The sequence below is a fragment of the Theropithecus gelada genome, chromosome X (assembly GCF_003255815.1).
Source record: "Theropithecus gelada isolate Dixy chromosome X, Tgel_1.0, whole genome shotgun sequence".
NCBI lineage: Eukaryota > Metazoa > Chordata > Mammalia > Primates > Cercopithecidae > Theropithecus > Theropithecus gelada.
The window spans coordinates 10,208,640-10,214,639 of NC_037689.1; positions in this window are offsets into that span (position 1 = coordinate 10,208,640).

Here is a 6,000-nt window from a genome sequence, read left to right on the forward strand (position 1 = left end):
CACTCTCCCAGTCTCCTCTCTAATTTAATCCCATCTGCTTCCAGCAAAGACTTCAGCGACTCTGCCTCAGGTTCCTCCTCCTGTTTCTTCCTGCTTCCTCCGTGCCTAAGCCCTTAGTCTCTGCCTCTATCTGTCTTGATCTCCCAGCTTCACATCCTCATTTTTCTGCTTTAGTGTCCCTGGCTGGTGCTTTCACAGTGTGACCCCGGTGGCCCTTGAGTTTGCCACCCACCTGTCTGCATGGGGAGAAGGGAAATAGTCGGTGGGCTAGGGGGTTAAGGAGGTGGGTGGGATCAAAGAAGAGCAAGGGGGTCCAGCCCTGACAGGTGTGGGATCACTTTACTCACTTCCTCAGGGACAGACCCTGACAGATCAGGGAGAAAGAAACAGACATGGGGGAATCAAAGAGACAGAGAAGAATAGGGAGAAAGACATAGATAGAAAGAGAAGCCAGAGTTTACGGAGAGATTAAAGGAGAGACAGAGATGCAGAGAAAGATACCAAGAGGCTGGGCGTGGTGGCTCATGCCTGTAATCCCAGCACTTTGGGAGGCCGAGGTGGGTGGATCACCTGAGGTCAGGAGTGCGAGACCAGCCTGACCAACAAGGTGAAACCCCGTCTCTACTAAAAATACAAAAATTAGCCGGGTGTGGTGGCAGATGCCTGTAGTCCCACATACTCAGGAGGCTGAGACAGAATTGCTTGAACCCAGGAGACGGAGGTTGCAGATCACTGCACTCCAGCCTGGGTGACTAAACAAGACCCTGTCTTTAAAAAAAAAAAAAAGAAGAAGAAGGAGGGGCCAGGCGCAGTGGTTTATGCCTGTAATCCCAGAACTTGTGGGGGCCGAAGTGGGCGGGTCACTTGAGGTCAGGAGTTTGAGACCAGCCTGGCCAACATGGTGAAACCCCCTCTCTACTAAAAATACAAAAATTAGCCAAGCACGGTGGGGGGCGCCTGTAGTCCCAGCTATGTACTTCCCTGGCTGAGGCAGGAGAATTGCTTGAACCCAGGAGGTGGAGGTTGTAATGAGCCGAGATGGCGCCACTGCTCTTCAGCCTGGGAGCCGGAGTGAGACTCCATCCGAAAAAAAAAAGAAGGAGAAAGACACATTGATAAAGACACAAGACAGGGATAACAGGGACAAAAGAAAAACAGAAGCAGAGAGAAAACGAGATTGAGAAGGTAAGATGGATACAGAGGAGGGAGAGCAAGAGGGAGACGGAAGAGAGGTGCACTCACTTCACCTTGAGTCTGGGACTGTTGGTCTCAGTGTTCCTATTTCTGCTGTTCTCTTAGTGGCAGTTGGAGAACAGGGCCTGACAGGCAGGGCAGCTCTGACATCCCTGACCCCAACCTAGGGGCAGACCTTTAGAGATTGATGCTCTGACTTTAAAAAATGGGAACCATCCCAGTGGGCCCATTTAGGACCACGTCTGAGGTGACACAAAACTGCCTTTCGTTGTCCTCATTTACACTTGAGGAAACTGAAACAAAAAGGCGAAGCAACTTCCGATGACTACACTGCCTCAGAGGGGCAAGGCTGGGACTGAAATCCACAGCCGGGCGCAGTGGCTCACACCTGTAATCCCAGCACTTTGGTAGGCCAAGATGGGAGGATTGCTTGAGGCCAGGGGTTCAAAATCCTTATTTACAGCACTTAGAGTTTCAGAGATGTCATTTGCAACATAATTTCAGGGACAACATATTCTCAATTATAACTACAGGTGTCATTTGAAGGTTTTATGAGCCTTCTTTGCTAAAGTAATAATTTCAAGGACAAACATTCCTCTTTTTGCTTTTATTATTGTATTGTATTGTATTGTATTTATTTAAGACAGGTTTTCTCTCTGTCACCCAGGCTGGAGTGCAGTGGCACAGTCTCGGCTCACTACAACCTCTGCCTCCTGGGTTCAAGTGATTTCTCATGCCTCAGCCTCACAAGTAGCTGGGATTACAGGCACGTCCCACCATGCCCAGCTCATTTTTGTATTTTTGGTAGAGATGGGGTTTCACCATGTTGGCCAGGCTGGTCTCGAACTCATGACCTCAAGAGATCCTCCCATCTTGGCCTCCCAAAGTGCTGGGATTACAGGTGTGAGCTACTACACCCGGCCTATTATTATTATTATTATTATTATTATTATTATTAAGACAGAGTCTTGCTCTGTCACCGAGGCTGGAGTGCAGTGGCGCGATCTCAGCTCACTGCAAACTGCACCTCCTGGGTTCAAGCAATTCTCCTGCCTCAGCCTCCCGAGTAGCTGGAATGACAGGTGCACACCACCATGCCCAGCTAATTTTTGTATTTTTTTTAGTAGAAATGGGGTTTCACCATGTTGGCCAGGCTGGTCTCAAACTCCTGACCTCAGGTGATCCACCCGCCTCAGCCACCCAAAGTGATGGGATTACAGGCATGAGCCACTGTGCCCGGCCCCAGCCTATTATTTTTAATAGACACATAATAATTGTAAATATTTATGGGGTACAATGTGACTTTTTCTTTTTGAGACAGGATCTCACTCTGTCGCCTGGGCTGGAGTGCAGTGGCACCATCATAGCTCACTGTACCCTCAACCTCCTGGGTTCAAGTGATCCTCCTGCCTCAGCCTCCTGAGTAGGTGGTACTACAGGCGTGCACCACCATGCCTGGATAATTATTTTATTTTTTATTTTTTTATTTTGTTTTATTTTTTTTGAGACGGAGTCTTGCTCTGTCACCCAGGCTGGAGTGCAGTGGCGCGATCTCGGCTCACTGCAACCTCCGTCTCCCAGGTTCACGCCTTTCTCCTGCCTCAGCCTCCCGAGTAGCTGGGACTACAGGTGCCCGGCACCATGCCCCGCTAATTTTTTTGTAGTTTTATTAGAGACGGGGTTTCACCGTGTTACCCAGGGTGGTCTCGATCTCCTGACCTCGTGATCTGCCCGTTTCGGCCTCCCAAAGTGCTGGGATTACTGGCGTGAGCCACCACGCCTGGCCTTTATTTTTTATTGAAGACAAGATCTCACTATGTTGCACAGGCTGCTCTTGAACTCCTGGGCTCAAGTGATCCTCCCAAAGTGCTGGCATTACAGGCGGGAGCAGCCTCGCCTGGCCTATAGCTGTACTTTTGTATTTATTAACCAACCTTTTGCTCTCCCCACTGTGGACAGACTTGACTTAATGGAGATGGCATTGGCAATGACCCTGGGCATTTCACAGGCTTCTGTAGTTGTACAGGGACTCAAGACAGACATTCTTGTCAAAGTTTCTCAATTCAACACTTCACCAAATCAGATGGTGTAAACTAACTTTATGATGGAGATTGGACTATCTCCCCCCACAGCCAAAAGGAATCTTAGATTCCTTTAGTTAATTATAAAGACAATCATTATTAAGGCTAGTGTCTGGATCTGGAATTTAATTAGGTGAACATTAAAAAGAAAATGCATTTAGGCCTATGGAGCTAACTTTTTACTGCAAAATACAAAGGATAGCGGCAAAGAGGATTTTCTTTAAATTTCAGTGCAATAATGAGCATGTTATGTTTTCCTTCTATAAAATCGAAGGATTCCTTTAGGATCTGCCCCCACCTTAGCCCCTTTTCTGTTCAAACAGGCTTTCTTTCTTACGTTCTTTTTGAGACAAGGTCTCATTCTGTCACCCATGCTGAAGTGTAGTGGTGCCATCTCAGCTTACTGCAGCCTCAACCTCCTGGGCTCAAGTGATTCTCCTGCCTCAGCCTCCCAAGTAACTGGGACCACAGGTGTGCACCACCATATCCAGCTAATTTTTATACTTTTTTGTAGAGATGGGATTTTGCCATGTTGCCCAAGCTGGTCTTGAACTCTGGGGCTCGAATGATCCACCCACCTTGGCCTCCCAAAGTGCTGGGATTACAGGTGTGAGCCACTGTGCCCAGCCAACACAGGTATCTTCTGAGATGTGCCAGATACTATGTGGTCCTTGGATGTTGACTCATGTATGATGCTCCTGCTTTATCCCTCAAACTGACTATGGGGTACTTCCAGGTCTAACTCTTGGTTAAATCTGTATCCCCTGGAGGCATAGGAAATATTTGCTTCCTCTTCCCAGCCATAACAGGAGCACAGTGGTTTTGTGGGGCCCATCTGCCTAGACCAACATACAGATATTCTACCCAAAAAGACATAGTCAGCTTCAAACACATACGGTTGACAAAGGATGAATAGCCACAATACAAGGGGACTTCAAAAAGTGTGGAAAAATGAAATGACAATCGTCTTTGTTTGATGAGAGCAGTAGGCAGGGACATTGTTGTGGTGGAGAAAGACTTTCTGGTGAAGCTTTCCCAGGTATTTTTCTGCTTTAAAGCTTTGGTTTTCTCAAAACACTCAGTGTGTATATATATATATGTGTGTATATATATATGTGTGTGTGTGTTTATATATGTGTGTGTGTGTGTGTGTGTGTGTGTATATATATATATATATATTTTTTTTTTTTAGACGAAGTGTTGCTTTTGTTGCCCAGGCTGTAGTGCAGTGGCACCATCTCAACTCACTGCAACCTCCGCCTGCCTCCTGGGTTCAAGTAATTCTTGTGCCTCAGCCTCCAGCGTAGCTGGGATTAGAGGCACCCACCACCATGCCCAGCTAATTTTTGTATTTTTAGTAGAGACGGAGTTTCTCCATGTTGGCCAGGCTGGTGTCTAATGCCTGACCTCAGGTGATCCGCCCACCTTGGCCTCCCAAAGTGCTGAGATTACAGGCGTGAGCCCCCAGGCCCAGCCATAATACATAATTGATTAATCCCCTAGGCCAGGCGCGGTGGCTCACGCCTGTAATCCCAACACTTTGGGAGGCCAAGACGGGCGGATCACGAGGTCAAGAGATCGAGACCATCCTGGCCAACATGGCGAAACCCCGTCTCTACTAAAAATACAAAAATTAGATGGACGTGGTGCTGGGCGCCTGTAGTCCCAGCTACTCAGGAGGCTGAGGCAGGAGAATCGATTGAACCCGGGAGACGGAGGTTGCAATGAGCCGAGATCGTGCCATTGCACTCCAGCCTGGCGACAGAGTGAGACTCCATCTCAAAAAAAAAAAAAATCCCCTACCTGCTCCTTTTCTCTTGCAACCTATGGATGACCACACCCTCCCTCTTTCCCCTCCAGCCCGCTTTTCCCATTTAGATATTGAAGCCCTCAAAATCATCTTTGGAGAAAGGCACAGGCACAGATGTGTGTCCAGGGCATTGTCCTCAACCTTAGTAAAGTAAACTTTTTTTTTTTTTTTGGAGATGGAGTCTCGCTCTGTCACCCAGGCTGGAGTGCAGTGGCGAGATCTTGGCTCACTGCAACCTCTGCCTCCTGGGTTCAGGCGATCCTCATGCCTCAGCTTTTCAAGTAGCTGGGATTACAGATATGTGCCACCACACCTGGCTAATTTTTTTGTTGTTGTTAGTAGACATGCAGTTTCACCGTATTGGTCAGGCTGGTCTCAGACTCCAGTTTCACCGTATTGGTCGGGCTGGTCTCAGACTCCTGTCCTCAAGTGATCCACCCGGCTCAGCCTCCCAAAGTGCTGGGATTACAGGCGTGAGCCACCTCACCTGGCCAACCTTGGTAAAGTAAACTTCAAAATTGATTGAGACCTGTCTGGGATACTTTTTGGTTCACACCCTCTTACAAGGCTGCCCCTTACCTGGTCCTTTGGCTATGGGGAAGAGGTTTCCCCAAGTCTCTGGGTTTTTTGTTTGTTTGTTTAGAGATGGGGTTCTCACTATGTTGCCCAGGTTGGATTTAAACTCCTGGGCTCCAGTGATCCTCCTGCCTCAGTCTCCTGGATAGCTGGGACTACAAGCACGCACCGCTGTGCCCGCCAGGCTTTCCTGAGTCTTTTTTGTCTGCACTACTTGGTGTTCTGGGTTGCTGCTTTCTCCAGCACCTGGTCTTCAATGCATAAGAAAACCCACGGGGCTCAGCACCATGTCATTTCTTGAGTCCAAATCCCTAGCCATCTGCTGGCTCTTCTGTACCT